This window comes from Magnolia sinica, chromosome 9 (genome assembly GCF_029962835.1).
Source record: "Magnolia sinica isolate HGM2019 chromosome 9, MsV1, whole genome shotgun sequence".
Taxonomy (NCBI): domain Eukaryota; kingdom Viridiplantae; phylum Streptophyta; class Magnoliopsida; order Magnoliales; family Magnoliaceae; genus Magnolia; species Magnolia sinica.
Genome location: NC_080581.1, coordinates 87,559,631 through 87,583,317, shown reverse-complemented (window position 1 = coordinate 87,583,317; position 23,687 = coordinate 87,559,631). Strand labels below are relative to the sequence as shown.

The window sequence follows — 23,687 nt, the reverse complement described above, 5'->3', positions numbered from 1 at the left end:
TAGGTTAGGGAGTTGAGATTAGGATTAGGTGTAGGTTTAGGTTTAGGGATTTGAGAATACATTTAGGTTATAGGTTAAGGTCTAGGTTTTAGGTTATAGGTTATAAGTTTAGGTTATAGGTTATAGGTTAAGGTTTTAGGTCATAGGTTTTGGTTTAGGTTTAGGTTAAGGTTTAGGTTTAGGTTTAGGTTAAGGTTTAGGTTTAAATTATAAGCTATAGGTTTAGGGAATTGAGAATAGGTTAAGGTTTAGGCTTAGGAAATCGGGTTCGGGTTTGGGATCGGGTTTAGGTTTGGGTTTTCAAGTTTAGGTTTAGGTTTAGGTTAGGGAGTTGAGATTAGGATTAGGTGTAGGTTTAGGTTTAGGGATTTGAGAATACATTTAGGTTTTAGGTTTAGGTTTAGGTTTTAGGTTATAAGTTAAGGTTAGGTTATAGGTTATAAGTTTAGCTTATAGGTTATAGGTTAAGGTTTTAGGTCATAGGTTTTGGTTTAGGTTAAGGTTATAGGTTTAGGTTAAGGTTTAGGTTTAGATTATAAGCTATAAGTTTAGGGAATTGAGAATAGCTATAGGTTCGGGATTGGGTTTAGGTTTGGGTTTTCAAGTTTAGGTTTAGGTTTAGGTTAGGGAGTTGAGATTATGATTAAGTGTAGGTTTAGGTTTAGGGATTTGAGAATATATTTAGGTTTTAGGTTTAGGTTAAGGTTTTAGGTTTTAGGTTAAGGTTTAAGTTTTAGGTTTAGGCTAAGGTTAGGTTATAGGTTATAAGTTTAGATTATAGGTTATAGGTTAAGGTTTTAGGTCATAGGTTTAGGTTTAGGTTTAGGTTAAGGTTTAGGTTTATGTTTAGGTTTAGGTTTAGGATTAGGTTATAAGCTATAGGTTTAGGGAATTGAGAATAGGTTAAGGTTTAGGTTTAGGAAATCGGGTTCGGGTTCGGGATCGGGTTTAGGTTTGGGTTTTCAAGTTTAGGTTTAGGTTTAGCTTGGGGAGTTGAGATTAGGATTAGGTGTAGGTTTAGGTTTAAGATTTGAGAATACATTTAGGTTTTGGGTTTAGGTTATAGGTTTAGATTATAAGCTATAGATTTAGGGATTGAGAATAGGTTAAGGTTTAGGTTTAGGAAATCGGGTTCGGGTTTGGGATCAGGTTTAGGTTTGGGTTTTCAAGTTTAGGTTTAGGTTTAGGTTAGGGAGTTGAGATTAGGATTGGGTGTAGGTTTAGGTTTAGGAATTTGAGAATACATTTTGGTTTTGGGTTTAGGATTAGGTTTAGGATATAGGTTTGGGTTTAGGTTTAGGTTTAGGTTATAAGCTATAGGTTTAGGGAATTGAGAATAGGTTTAGGTTTAGGTTTAGGAAATCAGGTTAAGGTTCGGGATCGGGTTTAGGTTTGGGTTTTCAAGTTTAGGTTTAGGTTTAGGTTAGGGAGTTGAGATTAGGATTGGGTGTAGGTTTAAGTTTAGGGATTTGAGAACACATTTAGGTTTTGGGTTTAGGTTATAGGTTTAGGTTTAGGTTTGGGTTAAGGTTTAAGTTTAGGTTTAGGTTTAGGTTTAGGTTATAAGCTATAGATTTAGGAAATTGAGAATAGGTTAAGGTTTAGGTTTAGGAAATTGGATTTGGGTTCGGGTTCGGGATCGGGTTTAGGTTTGGGTTTTCAAGTTTAGGTTTACGTTTAGGTTAGGGAGTTGAGATTAGGATTAAGTGTAGGTTTAGGTTTAGGGATTTGAGAATACATTTAGGTTTTCAGTTTAGCTTTAGGTTTAGGTTTAGGTTTTAGGTTATAGGCTAAGGTTTAGGTTTTAGGTTTAGGTTAAGGTTAGGTTATAGGTTATAAGTTTAGGTTATAGGTTATAGGTTAAGGTTTTAGGTCATAGGTTTTGGTTTAGGTTAAGGTTATAGGTTTAGGTTAAGGTTTAGGTTTAGATTATAAGCTATAGGTTTAGGGAATTAAGAATAGGTTAAGGTTTAGGTTTAGGAAATCGGGTTCGGGTTCGGGATCGGGTTTAGGTTTGAGTTTTCAAGTTTAAGTTTAGGTTTAGGTTAAGGAGTTGAGATTAAGATTAGGTGTAGGTTTAGGTTTAGGGATTTGAGAATACATTTAGGTTTTAGGTTTAGGTTTAGGTTTTAGGTAATAGGTTAAAGTTTAGGTTTTAGGTTTAGGCTAAGGTTAGGTTATAGGTTATAGGTTATAGGTTAAGGTTTTAGGTCATAGGTTTAGGTTTAGGTTAAGGTTAAGGTTAAGGTTTATGTTTAGGTTATAAGCCATAGGTTTAGGAAATTTTTTGAGGGTCAAATATTGCATATTAGACCCCAGTTATTACCTGAATTACGAACATGATACTGTTTTAATGGGCTATTTTAATCGTGTTTGTGATACAAGGAGAATTGACAAGCATGGATTGAAAAAGATGCTAAAGGTATGGATTTGACACTCTGACATCACCAAGGCATTGGATAGGACTCCATGGGACCAAGATTGAGGATTTACACAACAGAGATCAGAGAAATTCCAGCCACTCACTTCAAACAGGCCTGAAAAATATCCAGAATGTAAGATCACGATGTTTCCACTATCTGATCGACTCGAAACTTCATACATGGACTGAGGACCATAAATTAACCGTACACATCAAATTTAAGCATTGGATCATTGTGGAAGTGTCCAAATGGACAGATCAGGCCATAAATTCTCGATTTGGGGCCCACCTGAGATCTGGATATGATTCAAAGTTGGTCTCATCCCATCTGGTGAGGTGATCAAATAGATGGTCGGAGTAGATTTAGCATATCTATCACGGTGGACCCCACTGCAGATTGGATGTGCACAAGGTACATGTGCGACGGACGTGCACCAAGAGTCCAAGACGGTCAAACCGCCTTGAACCCGAACTCCTTTCGAAAATGGCAACTGCCGTTTTTTCCTTACGCAGATAGTTGCACAGAGGCATTTTTCAGAAGCTGGTGGGCCACCATCATGGACCATCTGTCTAATCCAAACCGTCCATCAGGTAGCGTGGACAAATCCGTCCTAACCCAAGAAATTTTAGGAGAAACAGTAAGCAGGTACACATTTAATGTTCAGCCAAAGTTAGCCTTTGCACTGCAACATTAATAGGAAGCTGACCGTTTAAGGGACGTTGTGGGCCACTATCAAGACTCCTCTGAATAATCCACATCGTTCATTTGTTTGGCCATAAAAAATAGACCGTAGGGACGTTCTCCCTTTTTGAAGGAGCGACGTTGTGTATGAAATATGCTAGCAGAATTTCTGTCTTTTCAGTCGGTTACGCAAGACAGCTGGCTGTGTCGCTGCATAAACAAGTTGCGTAAAGAGGTCTTTGCAGGAGGATCCGAAGGGAGTGGGCCACGCATGGAGAAGGTTGAAAGAAAAAAAACAGAAAGTAATTTTGCAAGGAATCCCGGAATCAATGGTATTTTCCATTGTGGATGTGAACAGGGCAGCCTTATCGTTGTACTTGATGTGGCCACCCCTGTGATCGGACTGGGTAATCCAATCCGTCTATCATGTTCAGAGGATAGGTTTAGCCATAACCTAGCTTGTTTTGCACTCATAAAACACTCACCGAGCATGCAAATTGGTCGGCAACCGAGCCTGTTACATAATCTTTTGCGCAATCTGTTTACGCAACTGCTCTTCCTACGCACGTGATTCCCTTCGCCGACTGATACAGCCAGCTGACTCCACCTAGCCTCTTGCTGCCTATAACAAGGAGAGAGAAAGAAGTGGATGAGGATTCAATTGCCAGGCAGCCATAGAGCAGACGTGAGAGAGAGAGAGAGAATTGTTTAAGAGTTTTATTATTTGTTTGTTTTTATGATTTTTGAGAGATTTATCTCACTCATGTTGGGCTAAACCTCTTAGCTAGGGCTAAGAGGTGAAGCTTGTGGCGTGATGGGACTGATTCTACGACTTTGATTCATGCCATAAACTATGTTAATTCTAGTTTTGAATAATAAGAATATTTATATTTTTTAATGGTTTGTTGTGACTGAAATTACAATAGATCTGCGATGGCTTTAAGTATTCCTGTTCTCTTATTATGGTTACGCAGTTAGGAAGTCCTGTTGTTCACCATCGTCTCCTGGGCATGGTTAGATGACGATACCCTTCCTACTGTTCATACATCACTCAGATTGACTGTGAATTAGTTTAATTCTGTTGTTTGCTTTGTCTCATGGGCATGGTTTTGTGATGGAATCTATTCCAATTTACACCTATCTTATCTCTCTAAAACTAGATCAAAAGATGTTCAGATTTGATTTGCAGGTTATATCTTCCAACTGGATGAAGATGGGACTCGAAGTCCAGTTGAGTTCAAGAATTGAACGTAGATCTCCCTGATCTCTACAAGTGGATCCTCTGAATCCCTAGTTTCCTTCCTCTAAATTTCTTAAGTTTTATATTAGTATTTCACTATTATTCCTTAAAATCATTCAATTTAGATTTCATCTTAATCTAGTTCTAGTTCTACTTAGTTTCAGATAACGTACAAGTATCAGTCCCTTGGGATTCGACCTCGGTCTCACCGAGTTTATTACTATATCACAACCCTATACTTGGGGAGTAAACAGAATTAAGAATAGGTTAAGGTTTAGGTTTTAAAAATCGGGTTCGGGTTCGGGATCGGGTTTAGGTTTGGGTTTTCAAGTTTAAGTTTAGGTTAGGGAGTTGAGATTAGGATTAGGTGTAGGTTTAGATTTAGGGATTTGAGAATACATTTAGGTTTTAGGTTTAGGTTTAGGTTATAGGTTATAGGTTAAGGTTTAGGTTTTAGGTTTAGGTTAAGGTTATAGGTTAAGGTTATAAGTTTAGGTTAATATTATAAGTTAAGGTTTAGGTTTAAGTTATAAGTATAAGTTTTGGGATTTGAAAATAGGTTTAGGTTAAGGTTAGAAGTTTAGGTTTAGGTTATAAGTATAGGTTTAGGTTATAGGTTAAGGTTAATGTTGTAGGTTATAGGTTTAGGTTATAAGTATAAGTTTAGGTTAGGTTATAGGTTAAGGTTTAGGGAATTGAGTTTAAGATATAGGTTATAGGTTATAGGTTTAGGTTAAGGTTTAGGTTATAGGTTTTGAGATTTGAGAATAGGTTTAGGGTATAAGTATAGGTTTAGGTTAGGTTTTAGGGTAAAGTTTAGGGAATTGAGTTTAGGTTATAGGTTTATGTTAAGGTTTAGGTTATAGTTATAAGTTTTAGAATTTGAGAATAGGTTTAGGTTATAGGATAAGGGAGTGGTCCCTACAAATACAGATATAAACACGGCCTGCTTCAATTGGCCAGGCCCTTCCAATGCTTTCCATAGAAAATAGACTACTTCATCATGGTCATGACAGCGGTTCCCACCTTCCACCGACCCCCGCTCATCCGGATAGCTCCGACGCACATCCGCGTCTGCTCCATTAATGGTGACTAAATACATAAACACGGCCTGTCCAAATTGCCAGGCCACTCCAATGCTATCCATAGGAAATGGACAGTTTCATCATGGTCATAACAGTGGTTCCCAACTTCTAAGGACCCCTACTCAACATCCGAATAGCTCCGACGCACATCTGGGTCTGCTCCATCAATTTTTACGAAATTATGCATGTCCTGCTCATGAGCATGTCTAATATTGCCAATGCATGAGATTCAGCACAAATACCTTTTCATGATTCAAAGAAGGGGACTCGAGGGTTTTCCTTACCTTCCATTGTATGCTTCCAAGGTGTAGATGGTGCCTGAAACACACATACATCTTGGGAATCGCTTCTCAAAACCACAGACTATTTTGTTTTGAAACTCGATCATCTCACCTGAAAACCTGTCACATAATGAATAACTGTAACCACAATGATAACTATTGTGAATGCACTATAATGAACAAATTATTATTATTATAGATAATTGTAATTACAACATAGATATTATGCACATGATATCACATAATGTATTGTTTGATGAACTACACATGTGCATTCTTGACAAGAGACGTACCAGATGCTTGAATCTCGATTAACCAAGGGATCCATTTTCAACCTACACGTTACCAAAAATTAAAGCTAGAAATTAGCCTAATGCACCATCCTCCTCAAAGTTGGAAATGAAGGAAGTGCTATCAGATGATTAGACCCAAACAGATAATACCAAATACAATGTATTAAGGAGTTTGTAAACTTTTTAAGAAATGGTGGAAATGCACATCTTAGTGACTTAGTCTAGCCCTTCAATCACATTTCTGAATGTATATGAATGCTTGTTCCAGTAACATAGCAGACATGACACCAAATTAAAAGACATTCAAATTGATCTCGCAAACTGACAAACCAACAAATTTTCTGAAATTCCCTTCAAGATTATATGTGTGTGTGTGTGTGTGTGTGTGCTGAATGAAAGTTAGTTGATGTTTGCAAACACTATGACCAACCATTGCAGCAGTGTGGAATAAAGTCAGATGCATCTCAGTAGCTCCATACCACTGCTTGATTCCTGATGAATGCAATGCAGTGGATTAACATGTTTTATGACACATGTGGTGGATGAGTCACCAATATTTAAAAAATGGTATAAATGCACATGCTAGTCTAGCACTTCAGTCATATTTTTCAATGTATATGAATGCCTATGCCAATAACATAAAAGACATTGAAAAAAAAAATAGAAATTCAAATTGATGTCACAATCTGACAAACCCAAAAAAAAAATTCTGGAATTCCCTTCAGGATCTTAAGACAATCCACTGACATCACCATCATTACCTTTAAATCCCATCCAATCCACCTTAATCCCTTCAAAATTGCTTGGGACGTGTTTGGTTCAAGGGATTAAAAGGGAATAGAAGGTTTAATCCCGGGATTGGCCGGGCGTCCCAAACAGACTAGAAATAACAATCCCGAGATATAGCAATCCCATAGATCTTGCACCAATCCACTGACGCAGTTATCATTACCTTGAAATCTATGCAATCCACTCTAATACCATCCAATTCCATCAAATCTGCCCGACCAAACAGGCCCTAATGGTGGGCGTTCAATCACCCACTACAAGAAATATGGTTTTTACCGACGAAACTTTTACCTACGAAATTAATTTTCGTAGGTAAAGATGACTTTTACCAACGAAAATCATTTTCGTAGGTAAAAGTAACCTTTTACCGACGCAATTAAATTTTGTAGGTAAAAGTCATATTTACCTATGAAAATTTTCGTAGGTAAAGGGTCTTTTCAATGGACACTTTACTTTTACCTACGAAATTTAATTTTGTAGGTAAAAGCCATATTTGCCTACGCAAATTTTCGTAGGTAAAGGGTGTTTTGAATTTTTCAAAAAAGTAAAAAATCGAAAAGATTACTTTTACCGACGAAATATAATTTCGTAGGTAAAAGATATCTTCACCTACGAAACTTTTAGTAGGCAAAAGGTGTTTTCAATTTTTCTATGTTCACAAAAACGAAAAGTTTACTTTTACCTATGAAATTTGATTTCATAGGTAAAAGCCATCTTTACCAACGAAAATGTCCATAGGTAAAGGGTGTTATTAATTTTTCAAAAAACAAAAAAAAATCGAAAAGATTACTGTTACCGACGAAATTTAATTTCGTAGGTAAAGGTCATTTGTACCTACGAAACCTTTCATAGGTAAAGGGTGTTTTCAAACTAAAAGTCATCTTTACTTACGGACATTTTCGTAGGTAAATGGTGTTTCGCATTTTTCGAAGCAACAAAAAATCGAAAAGCTTACTTTTACCGACGAAATTAATTTCATAGGTAAAATCCATCTTTACCGACGAAACTTGTCGTAGGTAAAGGTGTTTTGAATTTTTGAAAAAATCAAAAATCGAAAAGTTTCCTTTTACCTACCAACAGTTTCGTAGGTAACAAAACGTGTATGAGGCTTTTACCTACGACTATTTTCGTAGGTAAAAAACACCACAAGAAAGAGGGTTTTTAGCGATGAAATTATTTTCGTAGCTAACAGTCCCCTTTAGCGACGAAAAGTTTCATAGCTAAAGGGCATTGCGGATTTTGAAAAAAACAAAAAAATTGAAAGGGTACCTTTGAGCGACGAAATTATTTGCGTAGCTAAAAGTTTACTTTAGCGACGAAAATTTGCATAGCTAAAGGGCGTTTCGGATTTTGGAAAAAACAAAAAAAATCGAAATGGTACCTTTTAGCTGCGAAATTATTTTCGTAGCTAAAGGGCATTCCAGACCTTTTAGCGACGAAAATATTTTCGTAGCTAAAAGGCGTTGCGAATTTTGGAAAAAACAAAAAAAAAAAAAATCAAAAGGGTACCTTTTAGCGACGAAATTATTTTTGTAGCTAAAAGTCCACTTTAGCAACGAAAATTTGTGTACCTAAAGGGCGTTTCGGATTTTGAAAAAAATAAAAATAAAAAAATCGAAAGGGTATCTTTTAGCGACGAAATTATTTTCGTAGCTAAAAGTCACCTTTAGCGACGAAAATTTTCGTAGCTAAAGGGCGTTCCGTATTTCGCAACTTATAAAAAAATCGAAAGGGTACCTTTAAGTGACGAAATTATTTTCGTAGCTAAAGGGTGTTCCGGATTTTGGAAAAAATAAAAAAAATTGAAAGGGTACCTTTTAGCGACAAAATTATTTTCATAGCTAAAAGTCCACTTTAGCGACGAAAATTTGCATAGCTAAAGGGCGTTCCGGATTTTGGAAAAAACAAAAAAATCGAAAGGGTACCTTTTAGTGACGAACTTATTTTCGTAGCTAAAACTCACCTTTAGCGATGAACATTTTCGTAGCTAAAGGGTGTTCCGGATTTGGAAAAAACAAAAAAATCGAAAGGGTACCTTTTAGCGACGAAATTATTTTTGTAGCTAGAGGGTGTTTTTCAGATTTTGAAAAAAACAAAAAAAATTGAAAGGGTACCTTTTAGCGACGAAATTATTTTCGTATCTAAAGGGCGTTCCGGATTTTGGAAAAAACAAAAAAAATCGAAAGGTTACCTTTTAGCGACGAAATTATTTTCATAGCTAAAGGGTGTTTTGAAATTTCAAAAAAGGGAAAAAATCGAAAAGGTTCCTTGTAGCGACGAAATTATTTTCGTAGCTAAAAGGCACCTTTAGCGACGAAAATATTCATCACTAAAAGGTGTTTTGAATTTTTCACATGGCAAATTTTCGCGCTGTGTTGTTGGCGGTAAGACGTTTACCAATGAAAATGTTCGTTGGTAAAAGTGTTTTTCCTATGTTTTAATTTTTAAAAATCTTTGTCGGTAAAAATATGTGTGTGTATATATATATATATATATATATAGAGAGAGAGAGAGAGAGAGAGAGAGAGAGAGAGAGAGAGAGAGAGAGAGTTTATATCATATGAATGGAAATTTATATATATATATATAAAATTAAAAGGTAATATTTAAAGGATTTGTAATATCACATGAAAAAGGATACTGAAAAGTTTATAAATTTTAACTATGTTTAAGAAACATTTTGAGAATAAAAAAATGCTTTTGAAGTAAAAAATCAGCATTTTAAAATTTTTGAAAAAAATTTAAAATATGAGATAATTTTTGAGATTTTGAAAATAAAAATTCAAAATTTGTATTTTTATAATAAAAATGATATTTAGTTAAAAGAGTAAAAAAAAAAAATATACATTTTGAAAAAAAAAATGTTAAATTTATTTGGGAAAAATAAAATTACTAAATTATTAGGCACATTCACTAATTGAACCTTTAATCGTTTTTGGACAATCTAATCAGTTCAAGTTGAAGAATAAATAACTTTAGATGTTAAATCAAATTTCAATGAAATTGTTGATCAATCTTGTATGCCCAATATCTTTCCAATATGTAGCCTGATTGAGGCAAGTAACTAGTCAAATTGAGAGTATTGATCAGTAAAATAGAGTGAATGGACCAGACATGTAAAATGGGCCAAATATTCTGGTTAAAATTGTCACCTAACTTATTGACCTATTGAATACCTAACAATTGATGTTAGTAAGTTTTGTGGGCCCCATCATGATATGTGTCGAACATCAACACCGTGGATTTGATGTGTCCCCTTTAGGTTATGATATATCTCAAAAATCATCGGTAAACGAAACTCAAGTGGGCCATACCATTTAAAACTATGTGAAGACATCTTAAAACTATAAAAGCACTTGGTGGGGCCCACATGAGTTTTGGATGTGGTTGAAGCTTGGTCTGACCCCTCATCCAAGTGGGACACATATAATGAGTGGGTTGGATATGTGAATCACATTTAGGCACGCCTAATATATGATTATGAATGTTTTGAGGAAACCTTTCTCCACTATATTTAAGTGAGTTACTCGTTACCTTTACCAGAGTAAACTCTGTGGGGTCCACCATTTTTTATTTATTTTATCCACTCCATTCATCCATGTTAACAGATAATTTGAGGTCTAAAGAACAAAAAGGAAGCATATCCAAAGCTCAAGTGGACCACGCCACAGGAAATAGTGTGATTGAACCTCTATAATTTAAAATTTCTTGGAAGCCATAGAAGTTTTTGATTAAGTTGATGTTTGTGTTTTCTATTCATTTATATATATTTTTGATATTATGAACAACCTTTCTTGGAGGCTATAAAATTTCTGTCTTTGGACAATCTGATCAATATAGATTGAAGAGTAAATAACTTCATATATTTAAATCAAAATTCACTCAAATTGTTGATCAATCTTGTTTGCCCAATCTTGTTTGCCCAATATCTTTGTCATATATAGCATGATCGGGGCGAGCAACTAGGCAAATTGAGGGTAATGATCAGTAAAATAGAGTGAATGGACCAGACATATAAAATGGGCCATTAAAAACATTAAAAACATATTGGTAGTTATAAAAGTTTTGGATCAAGCTGATTTTTGTTCTTTCCCTTCATCTGGTCCTGTATGACCAAATCAACAGATTGGATGTCAAATAAACAGTACAGTGGGCCTTAGGAGGATTTTAATGGTTGGTATCCAATCACTATTGTTCTCATGTGGTGTGGACCACCTGAGATTTATATCTCTCTAATTTTTGACATAGAGCTCTAAAATGATCTTTGAAAATGGATGAACGGAATGGATGAAACACAAACATCATGGTAGGGCCCACAGAGCACCCGCTTGAAACCGCCCAAAATTAGGCGCGCGCTCAAAACAGAGGCGCGCTCAATCCCTCTGCCCTCTCTCTCTCTCTCTCACCCCTGCCCTCTGCACTATCTCGCCGCGCCCAATCCCTCTGCCCTCTCTCTCTCTCGCGGTCCCAGTCCCAGACACCCCTAGCCCGGAGGCCGTGCGTCGCCCTCCTTCCGACGTCTGACCTCTCTCTCTCTCTCTCTCTCTCAGATCCGCCGCGCCATCGGATTTCTCTTCTTCAGAGGTCGATTTTCTTGTTGATTTTTAACGGTAAGTCTATGATCTTTGATAGTTTCTATTTTCTCCGTTGGATGTTGAGATCTCTATTTCAAGTTTGAGTTTTCTGGATATTTTCTTCTTGAATCCGTCTCTCTTCTTGAAATATTTGAGTTTTGAGTTTATTTTTCTTATTTGTATGTGATTTATTTGAAGATATTAGGGTTTCATGCCATTTTCTGCTTCTGTTTTTCAGATATGAAGCTTTTTTCTAGAGAAATTTGAGGGTTTTTTTTTTTTTTTTTTTTGTGCATGATATTAGGGTTTCCATATGGCTCAACGGATGGAAACAACAACCTAGTCGAAAATACTAGCACATGATATTAGGGTTTCCATATGGCTCATAGGAATATGCAGAGTTCTCAGTTAGAGTTGCAACTGAGTTCAGCTTGATCCATAGTCCATCAGAAAATTTAGTTCAATAGCAATGAATTTAGCAATGCATTTCAGTTCACAAAAATTCCAATGGTATGGACTTCAACAAAATGTTCAGTTCAAGCTACAGTCTACATTCCAGTTCAAGTTCAGTTCACAAATGAGTTCCAGTTCACACATTTGTCTGGAGTTTAGTCTATGAATCAGTTGACAAATTAGATTAGGATCTGCTGCAATCACATGATGCAATCCAGTTCACATGAGTGCATGAATCAGTTTACAAATGAGTGCAAGAAAGAAAAGTAACCATTGATTTGGAAAAAAACCATTAATGTGCATCACTTCACAAAAACCTGCAACCCATCACTGCAATCACAGAATAAGTCAATGAATCACTTCACAACCATCCATCGATCTGCATCACTTCACAAGCATGTGCATAACATTAGTTGCAAAAGTCTAGGATCTAGTATTGCTATCATCTAGATTCATGAAATAAGACACATTCATCATCCATCAATGAAGTACAATGGTGGAAGTTTACCTTCACAATGACTATACCCATCACCCACAAATTTCACTTCGTCTACGACAGGGCATTGATTCCACACTTCCGTGTTAGCAGTAACAGCATGGAAATTATCATCCCAATTGAACCCATTTTTCTGAAGTAGTGTTTGTAGAATGTGATATAGCCTTTTGAGAAGGTGGTAACAACTTTTAATTTACCTATATACATCAAGTGGTCACTGAGCCTATTCACTTACAAAATCCTATTGATGTCTTGGAAAAAGAAGAAGCTTAAAACTCTTCTTCTTCTTCTTCTTCTTTTTTTCCTTTTTTTTCCTTTTTTTTTTGGAGATCTTAAAAGTTCTTTTTTCTTTCAACTGTAATTGAAATTTTAAATATTTAAACTCGAAAAAGTGAAATCGATAATACATAGGCATGGCAGTTATGAGAGTGTTTAATGCCATTCTTGTTGGCTGGTTTTACTTCTCCACATAGGCACCCTTGAGGAAATGATTATAGTGGCTTAGTCCAAGTCACTTTAGATGTGTTTGAGATGCACCTTTCTGTCTCACAGGGTTATGGTTCAATCATCAAGGGATACACCCTCAATGGTTTTCTTTTGGGGCTAGCAAAAGGATTGTCATCCCTTGGAAGGTACTTGATGCCTTTGCAGAAATCCTTGACCTTCTCAATGTCTTAATACAGATTGTTTAACGGTTAAGGTCTGAGGAAAGGCAACTCCTTGGATGTCAATTTTCCCTAATTTCCCACATCTGGCAACCTCATTTCAATATGGTGGTCTAAATACCTGTTTATGACTAGTGGTGATATGATTCGGCTGAATAATGTATCCTCCTTAGCATTTTTGTCTTTCATTTAAGTGCTAACAGGCCACATTAACTCCCAAGCTACTTGTGAATGTGATGGCACTGATCATTTGGCTGCTGGCTTGTGTTACAGTTCATGATAAGAAAGAGTATGCTGTCAATGCTTCTGCTTGTGGCAACATATTCACTCGGCATAGATTTGAAGCCTCTTCAAAGTCCAGTTCTTCCAGGATCACCAATATATGTGCCCCAATTTTTAACTATATCTCATTTCATTAGGTGCATTTTATACATTCTGCAATGCAACATGCTGATATTGACAGTGTTATGACATGACTAACTCTATACTATAGATAAGTTGCAGGCTAATATTTGCCCTCCTACTTGTTTGACTTTAGAACTGATAGTAAGCGGGAACTATTGGTCATAGGTCAGTGAGTAATATCATGCCGTATGAGATATCTACAAGTTAGTAATATCCCTTTGCATGTGCTGTAAAATCTTAGGAGGGACTGTTTACATTATGCCAGTTGTTGTAGTTTTTTTGCTCAGCATTGTTACTCTAGCGTGGTGGTGCAGCCACAGTTAGGATTTTGCACCTTCCCTCGTAAAGTCCCTTTCATTGGAGTATACGATGCACATTGTTCTCTGTTGAACTCAACAAATCAGGAAAAGATTAAACTCAACAAACAGCTCCCTTAGTCGGCAACATCATTAAGGTCAGTCTTCATTGTCAGATCAAAATTTTTGAAGGAAAGTGCATACATTTTCTTTTTTATTTCATTTGAGTAAGTTTTGCTTCTTATAATACTTGTACTAAGCTTTTAACTATGATTGTTTCCCTTTGATAAATCAGGTTATTTGCAGATACTGTGCCGAGTGAGAAGGATCCTCTGCTTGGAGTGAATTTGGAGAAAAATGTGGCTTTAAAGCAGGATGCAGCCCACGGTAGCATTTCAAATCCCAACTGTATATTTGGAGTGGATCCACGTCAAACCTCATTTGTTTCAGAGAAGAAAAAACCCATGTTTCTTTCTAAGATATGGAGAAATCTTCTTTGCAGGTGTAATGCTTGCACAAAATTTTATGTCCAGAAAAGCATGATAGGTTGTCTAATTGATGAGGACTCAATTGAGGAATATGAAAAGGTGGCAAAGGAAAAGAGGAAGGAGAAATTGGAGCAACAGGAAGGAGTGGAGTTAAATTTTCTCAGCAAACTTGGTCATGTCCAAAAGATTGAGATTCTGAATGGCATTGCTGACATGAAGAATGAGCTCAGGTCCTTCATGGTATGGGTTCTATGTTCTGAATTTCCTGTTTTTATATGTGATTCTGTCTGTAATTCTAAATTCTTATTTTAAAGGGGCTACTATAGGGGAGGGCCACAAATTTCATTTTCTTTCATCTGAAATTTCTCTTTTATCAGTTTGTGGTTTAGAGTGCATTTGGTTGCATCAAATATCATGAAATTTCATGATTAGGTGCAATCAAATGCACAGCTAGTGAGAAAAGAGAAGTGCCATTTTTAGGTCTTCCATTTAATTAGTATTGACAGTTTGTGGAGTTTTAGATCACAAGGATTTGAAATCAGTGTTAATATTATTTCAGATTACAGGTAATGCACTTACATCTTTTTGAAATTTTTATATCTGGTGTTATTTACCTTGACAAGTGGGAATATGCCACAAGGATACAAATTTACATGCAGGCATATTGATTTTTAGCCTGAAAAGTGACGAAAATGCATCAAGGAAATGCATTTAGCTTCTCTTACATGATTTTTATCTTGAAAAGATGTGACATTTTCATCAAGGATGGGCACTTAGGTTCCCTTACGTAAATTTTTTATCCTGAACAGTGGGTTAAATGCCTCAAGGTTATGACATTATGATGAAATTTAAAAAAATTAAATAAAAATCAAAATTTCTATGGTTTTTCCTTTTTTGGAAGAAATTGTGGTGAATTACTGCAAGAAACTCGATTTTAAGCTCATGATTATTAGCTAAAAATAATAATTTAGTTAGTTCCATTTTCTTGTTTTATGGTAGGCATCATTGCAAGTTATGTAAGAAACTCTTTTTTTCTTTTTCTTTTTTTAATCCTTTTTTTTTGGAGGAACGAAATGTGTGTGTGTGTGTGTGTGTGTGTGTGTGTGTGTGTGTGTGTGTGACTTTAATTTCCTCTGATTTCCTGATTCTGGAAAGCTCACAGGGAAATTAGATTAGTCGCTTGAGTTTACACTAGATTTCCCAAGGAAGCTGCAGTAATCTTTTACAAGAATTAGGGTGGTGATTTTGCATGAAGTCATCTCTATTTTTATTTTCCTGTTATTTGAGATTGTGATGATGACCTTGAAAAAGAAAATTGAACTTGCTTTGGTTTTTCCCATATTGAATCAGATCATGGCAAATAAACACAAGAAACTCGATTTTGGCATCAGTTTCTAAGTTTCAGAGGAATAAGTAGCACTCATACATGTCTTTGGTAAGCTTTTGATTTCCTCTTAATTGAGTTGTGAGGATACAGTTGAAAGGAGTGAATGCTTTAATTGATGCTAAATTTTTTCTTCTCATCTTTGAAAGCGATCGAGAATATTTTAGGAAGCCCAATTTTGCCTGAAATTCCAGGGTTTGGAGGAATTAGGTGTGACTTTTAGATGAATTCATCTTTAAGTCACTTTCTTTTCCCATCCTATGAGAAATTTTTGATAAATTTGCTAGCATAGAAAAATAATAATATTTCATTTTCTATAAAAATTCACAAAAAACCAATTCAAATTTCGTTCAAGACAAGTTGCACTCAGGTATTTCGCTTTTGAAGTTTGGTATTATGGAGAGTTTCCACTATGCATGAACTATTATAATTAATTTTTGTAAATAAATTGTGCAGCATGAGAATGATGTCTGGTATAAAAAATAAACAAAAAGAAATGTCATCCTGCATTAATTAGATCCAATTTTTTCATGTGTATGAATGCATGTTTGGGTCTTGCAAGACTGTGGAATTCATAGCAGTCCACTGGCTTTTAAATTTATCAAGAATTTTTGCCAAATTTAAGAAGATATTAGATGCATATATCTGGATTGATGAGTATAGTCTTTGCTACCATCTCTGTTGCTGCTGCCAAAATTTCCAGATCCTTCTTGAGTTGCTATTTCTTCACATCTTTAGCAACACTTCTTTTTCTTCTTGACTAATCATGTGCACATTGTAAATTTAGAGATTTGGTTCTCAAGAACTCATTGAAGAGGATTTCTTGCTTGGCACCTGTTACTTACACGCGAGAAGATACTCATTGAAGAGGATTTCCGTGTGGACCGAGTCAATCAGAACAAAGATTGTTCTCTTTTCTTGAACAATCCTCTGTTTAAGAGTGTAATGTTGGATACAATGTATTGTATTGTCAATTATTTCAGTGCAAATTGGAAAATTCTTTAGCTACATTATCATAGAAACTAAAATTGATTTGATTTAACTTAGCCTTTCATGGGTTTTGTTCTATTATACTAAACAGGGTTGTGCTAGGAATCCTACTCATGCATTCATGGGGCTTGTCAGCAAGGGTCTTGAGCTATGGATATATTAGGTATGAAAATTGCACTTTCTAAAAACTGATTCTTTTCTGATATTCTGGCAAAATATTGCAAAAACTGGTGTAGAACTCAAGGTACCTGTCATCCTTGATCCCTACTCTGATTGATTGTCTATTTGCTGAGTTTGGAGTTCCCAAAGCACCAATTCACACGGGGAACAATGTAGTAAACAGTTCCACTGAAATTCTTGTTCCATGCATATTCTGTTTTTAGGCTGTTTGCACAGAGGGGGTGTCACCCATATGCTAGCAATAGTCCACTATGTCAGAAGATCCAAAACCTTCAACTGGAGTATGGCAAACATATTTTCCAGTTCAGGATTGAAAATTAGGCAATGTGTTTCCTGAACAGAGGATCTGCCACGTGTGAAGCTCAGGTACATAGCTTACTATGAGCAGTCCTAATAACAGGGTAGCATAGTAAGCATAGCATCCAATGTTTGTATGTGATCGTTCCTCGTTAATTAGAGAGAATTTTCTTATGATTAAAAGCAGGAATCGGGTCATGGGTTGGGCTATTGCGTCACCATCATCAACATATGGCTGATTTAATGGCCATGTAGCCACATTTCCAACATGGGATATTTATTGGAAAGTTAAAAAGTGAAAAATCCAATGTTCCTGTTTTAACAAAAAAGATGCCCACTAATTCATATGTTAGGACTGTTCAAACAATATGATGTTTGGAATGTGTCTTAGAAGTGTAGCAGTGTTGCCTATTTTCATCCATCATTTTCGTATGGGCCCACCATCTTGTATGCAAGCATTTTGTAACATATCTGCTATCACATTGTAGCAGCCAGTTTGAATGGTTGCATGGCAACTGTAACCAACCTGAAAAATCCGGTGAACAAATGATGTTATGGTGTTGCTCCTATTACGGTGGGATATCCATTCCTTTTTAAAAATAGAATCTAAACTGTCATTAGTTATGATTGCTGCAGCCAAATTTTATTCATTGTTTCCTGTTCTGAACTTGGCAGCACAATAAACTTCATGTGATATTGAAATCAGTTTCTTCTTGCACTAGAAAAAGACTCGAGTAGGGTCTTTTTGGTTTTTCGTGTTATCATCAACATATGGCTGATTGAATTAAAGCATCCTAGATGTGGTTCATAATTCAGAAAACTTGGAATACAAATATAGTCGTGGTTGTTTTTTCAAGGTTGTGGAAATGGACAGATGAGAGTGGGAGGAATAGTATAATGCCAACTTAGAAATTGTGATGATTTTTTCTATATGCTGTAGGCACAAGTTGATTTGCTCTCATTCAATTAGTCAAGAAAACCTCATAAGTCGAAGCTTCTCAAGGATTTGATTGTTCAGGTAGTTTTTCTATTTGTATTCTGATTTTAAGAACTTTTGAGCATGATCATTACTGCCATTTTTATTTATACTTTTAGGTATATCGACATGATGATAATAACATGGAAAACATGAGAATTCATGGATTGTTGGCTCCATTAAAGCCTTTTGGGTAAGTAGTTTCAGACCTTTTCTGTGCTGTTTTCTTGCTCATGTTTGAAAAAATGAAATAAATCATCGGGTTTCCTTATTCAGATACATTGTAGAAGCCCTGGAGATGCTATTGATGTCCATGGCAAAAGATGGTACTGAGGCTCTTGGGCTCAATGGGAAATGATGCTCCTTTGGCTGTGATGTCCAACAGAGAGAAACTTACATTTGAGTATTTCAAGCAGATGTTTGCTCAGGTAACAAACCCACCGATTGATCCGATTCGAGAGAAAATAGTCACGTGGAAGGGGACCTTACTGAAACAGTTCATGTGGAAGGCTATGTGGTAGTTTGTTTGTTTTGAAAACTTTCAATAGACCATTAATTGTTTTGTTGGTATTGTGCTGATTGTTGTCTTGATGGATGTTAAATGGGTGAAACATGCATAGGTTCAATGATTGGTTGATTATAATATTGTTAGCTTTTGTTGATAGAAACTAGATTTAGCCTCGATTATTGATAAATGAGGTTAAAAATTGAATTTAACCTCACTTGATGCCAACAAAGGCTAAATCTATCTTTAGTCTCAGTTTTACCTCAATTACCTAAACTGAGACTACAACTCCCGTGGTTAAAGGCTTTAGCCTCAGTTGTTGAGAACTGAGGTTAAAAATAGATTTAGCTTTAATTGGAGGCAACTGAGGCTAAAATTTAGATTTAGTCTTAGTTGGAAACAATGGAGGCTAAAATTTTGATTTAGCCTCATTTCGAGAAAACTGAAGCTAAAAAAGTTCTTTTAGCCTCACTTGAAGAAACGAGGCTATAAAAGTCATTTTAGCCTCGGTTGCTAAAACTGAGGCTAAAGCCTTTAGCCACGGGGGTTTCAACCTCGGTTTGGATAACTGAGGCAAAGCTGAGGCTAAAGGCTTTAGCCTCAGTTTTTAACCTTTTTAGCCACAGTTTTAAACCGAGGCTAATGCCCCCTTTTCTTGTAGTGGTTACAAACTTGAGATTTAAAACTTTCTGAAAGAAAGTTGATAATTGAATACTATCTGTTTTGGAGGCTATGTATTGCTGATTTTGTTCAGGCCATGACTGTCCAATAGGTTTGGGGCACCTATGGATCTAAAGAAAGAGTGGGAAAGATTAATATTTGAACAAAAGTATGGGGAAGCATTCACTTCAGCCCATGAATTGTTGGATGTTTATTTGGTTTTTAGATAATGCAGATTTTGCTTAGTTTTTCAGAGTTCGTAATTGAGAAGATGAGCATGTGCTCTTGAAGTATTGTCTCTCTCTCTTTTTTATGACATCTCATCCTTATCTTTAATATATTTTTAGTTCTTCAATTTTGCTGCATTACTTTTCTGTATGATGATATTCGTTGTAGGAAGCTATTCGTTGGGGTACTGATTATCTTCTCAAAGCTACTGCTCATCCAAACACCATATATGTGCAGGTTTCTTTTTCTTTTTCTCTAATTCTTTTTGGGGTTGGATTTGCTTTCTTTTTCTTTTACCTCATGTGGGATCTCTGTTTCTTTTCAGAAAAAAGTTGTTTAATTTGTAAGAGAGGCAGAGGGAGGAGCATGAGAAGCAGAAGGAGGAGCATGAGAAGCAGAAGGAGGAGCAGGAGAGGCAGAGGGAGGAGCAAGAGAGGAGGATGGAGGATATGCGGGTGGAGCATGAGCGACGGATGCAAGAGATATTACAGGTTCTCGCTGCACGCTTACCCATCGATGCCCCGCCACCTCCGCCTTCATCTTTGTGATTTGTCATATTTTATTTATGATTTATTTTATATAAGAATGTTAAACTTATATGTATTTATGCGTGGATGAATGTAATGTGGATAAGACTATTTGTGTATGTATGGATGTGATTTGTGTTTGGATGGATGTAGTTTATGTTTGTTTGGAAAAATGAAAATATGAATATAATGAAATATATTGTAATAGGTGTATAAGAAGAATTTTTGCAAAAAAAAAAAAAAGAAAAAAAAGAGACTTTTACCTACGAAAATTTTCGTAGGTTGAAGTTTCATCGACATTTTTACCTACGCACTTTTTCGCAGGTAAAAGGTTCATTCACATTTTATTACCTACGAATTATTTCGTAGGTAAAAGTTTCATCAACAGTTTTACCTATGTCAAATTTCATAGGTAAAAAGTCTTAGCACAGTTTGTACCTACGAAACCTTTCGTAGGTTTGCATTGTAGGTAAAAGTATTAACACAGTTATTAGCTACGAAAACGTTCGTAGGTAAAATTTTTAATACAGTTTGTACCTACGAAACATGTCATAGGTAAAAGCTTTAACAAAGTTTGTAGCTACGAAAACGTTCGTAGGTAAAAGTCTTAAAACCGTTTGTACCTACGAATAAATTCGTAGGTAAAAGTTTCAATTAAGTTTATAGCTACAGAAACATTCGTAGGGAAAGGTCTTAATACAGTTTGTACCTACGAAACATGTCGTAGCTAAAAGTTTTAATAAAGTTTGTAGCTACGAAAATGCTCGTAGGTAAAAGTCCTAACACCGTTTGTACCTATGAAAAAATTTAACAAAGTTTTTAGCTACGAAAATGTTCGTAGGTAAAAGTTTTAACAAAGTTTTTAACTACGAAATGTTCGTAGGGAAAAGTTTTAACACTTTGTAGCTAAAGTCTTAACAAAGTTTTTAATTTCGTTGGTAAAAGTCTTCCCATTGCCAACGATGACATTTTTGCGTCTGTAAAAGTCTTTAGCCACGGCTTTTTACCAACGAATTTACCGACGAAATATTTCGTAGGTAAAATTCTTTGCCTACAAAATAATATCATTTACCTACGAAATTTTTCGTAGGTAAAAGTGGCTTTTCTTGTAGTGACCACAGTTTCCTATGGTGTGGTCCACCTAAGATTTGGCCCTAAAATGAGCTGAAAAAGATGAATGGCCTGCATACACATATTATGGTGGAGCCCACAAAGAATTTTTAGGGCCCAATTGGCCGGGTGGATTGAAAGGGATTGAATGGTATTAGGGTGGATGGCCTGGATTTCTAGGTATTGATGGTGTTGTCAGTGGATTGTCTTCAGATACATGGGATTGCTATATCCCTGGATTGATATATCCAGTCTGTTTGGCACGCTCGGCCAATACCAGGATTAAACCTTCTCATCCCTTCCAATCCCCCAAACCAAACACGTCTCAGGGATTGGGATCAGATAATCGACTCTGTTTGGCATGCCCGGCCAATCCTAGGATTTAACTTCCAATCCCTTTCAATAACATCCAATCCCTTCCAATCCGACTAGCCAAACGGGCCCTTAGATTTCAGAAATAGAGAGAGGGGAATGCAGATTAAAGGATTGAAATATTTGAGAAAGAGATAAAGAGGGAGAAAGAAAGAAACTAACCGTACGTGCTCCGTCTTCTTCTCCTTCTCCTTCTTCTTCTCCTTCTTGCAGCGAAATGGGTTTTTGAAAACAGAGAGGGGAATGCGACCTTGAGACATGGAGAGAGGGTGAGGGAGATCGGGAGATCGAGAGAGGGCAAGGGAAAGAGAGAGACTAAGTGTGAGATAGAGATGGAGAGATGGGTTCGTCAGCGAACAGGAGAAAATGGCAGACGGGGGTTTTTGTTTTTAGAGGAGTTTGGGGTTTTGGAGGGGCGCGTGACGGATGGCTCCCTGGACATTTTATGGTTTTAGGACAGTGGGGCCCACTGTGATGTATTTCATATATCCACTTCGTCCATTAATTTTAAATTATTATTTTAAGTGCTGATAAAAAAATGAGTTAGATCGAATCTATAAGAAGACCACACAACATATTAACAGTAGAAGTTTAATTTATATTATTTCTTATGGTGTGGTCCACTTAGACATTTAATCTACATAATTTTTGGGCTCATGCACTAAAATTATATATCAGAATTTTTGGACGGCTTAGATCAAACACATATATTCCAATGGACCTCATGGATCCCCTTAAGCACCATCTATATTTAATATGTTTTTGGTGGGGAGGTACACTTTAGCTACAGACCCCTTAGGCTATAGCTACGGATTAAATCCGTAGCTATCTATATTGCGACGGATTAAATCCGTAGCTAAAAGCTTTCAACCTCCATAGCTATTGCTCGATTTTTTGGTAGTACACATAATTTGAATGGTCCATGTGATTCGGAACCCCTTGAAACTCTATGGGCCCAAATTTTAGCGTGATCGAAAACTCTAGTGAGCCATATCAAATAGAAATGCAAATCAAGGGAGGAAACTGTTTCCTTTTGTCGTGGCCCACTAGAGTATTGTTTTAGGCTGAAATTTAGGCTCATGAGGTTTCAAGGGATGCCACATCACGTGGACCATTTAGATTCACTGCCCATGACACGTGTGTAAAGTTGCACATGGATGTTTATGTGAGAAAGTGCAGTGGAGCTTTGTGTAAAGTTACACATGCATTACGTGAGAAAGTTGCATATATATATATATATATATATATATAGAGTCATGCTCCCCTGCGCACCTACGCACGTGCGCACCTTTGCACACGTGCCATGGGTGTCTAATCTGAACAGTTCATGTGATGCGGAATCCCATAAAACCCCGTGTGACAAATTTTCACCCCGATCTAATATTCTGGTGGGCCATATAAAAAAGAAATGCAAATCAAGGGAGGAAACTGTTTTCATTTTTCATGGCCCATCAAAGTTTTAGATCAAAGCAAAACTTAGGCCCAGGGGGTTTCAGGAGGTGCTGCTTCACATGGACGGTTCAGATTTTGGATCCACATCACGTATGATGGGTTCTTAAAAAAGTTCGTACATAGTACATACGAAGTGGTTCGCAGGTGAGCGTATATATATATATAGGAAATGGTTCAATGGGGAACTTCCCATGAGGTGGAGCTTTGTGGCCCCACGTGATGCATGCCTGTCAAACAACTACGACATCGGTTAGATGCACCATTCAATGGTGGGCCTAGGGCTTAACAATCAAGTCAATCCATGACTTGTGTGGGCCTCACCACATACAAAAGTGGAGAGGGTTACCCTCCTATTAAAACATTCATAATCATTTGTTAGGCCCACCAAGATGTGGTTCACAAATCCAGCCCATCCATTACATGTGTTGCACTTGGATGAGGGGTCAGACCAAGTATCCAAGTTTCAGGTGGGCTCCACCAAGTGCTTTTATATGTTTTAGGCATGTCTTCACATGATTTTAGATGGTATGACTTACCTGAGTTCCGTATATGGCTGATTTTTAGGATATCCCATAATTTAAAGGGGACCTATCAAATGCACGGTGTTGATATTCGACACGCATCATGGTGAGGTCCACACAGCTTGACCTCGTGGGAAGTTCCCACAAGGTCCACCACATAGAATCTATATATATATATATATATATATATATATATATATTATATAGAGAGAGAGAGAGAGAGAGAGAGAGAGAGAGAGAGAGAGAGAGAGAGAGAGAGAGAGAGAGAGGATATTTCTCTCCCTGTGGATTGAAGGTATCTCTTCTGTTTACCTAG

At 36.5% G+C, this 23,687-nt stretch overlaps 2 long non-coding RNA genes across 2 annotated transcripts; both read left to right on the top strand.

Annotated features, from left to right (window-relative positions):
* The first annotated feature begins 14,226 nt into the window (after positions 1-14,226).
* LOC131256529 (uncharacterized) lies at positions 14,227-14,766 on the top strand. The gene is made up of 2 exons (XR_009176867.1): positions 14,227-14,399; positions 14,602-14,766. It is a non-coding gene; the product is annotated as an uncharacterized LOC131256529 (long non-coding RNA).
* Positions 14,767-16,458: 1,692 nt separating this feature from the next.
* Positions 16,459-18,664, top strand: LOC131256528 (uncharacterized). Its single transcript, XR_009176866.1, has 3 exons — positions 16,459-16,706; positions 17,961-18,038; positions 18,273-18,664. It is a non-coding gene; the product is annotated as an uncharacterized LOC131256528 (long non-coding RNA).
* Positions 18,665-23,687: the final 5,023 nt, after the last annotated feature.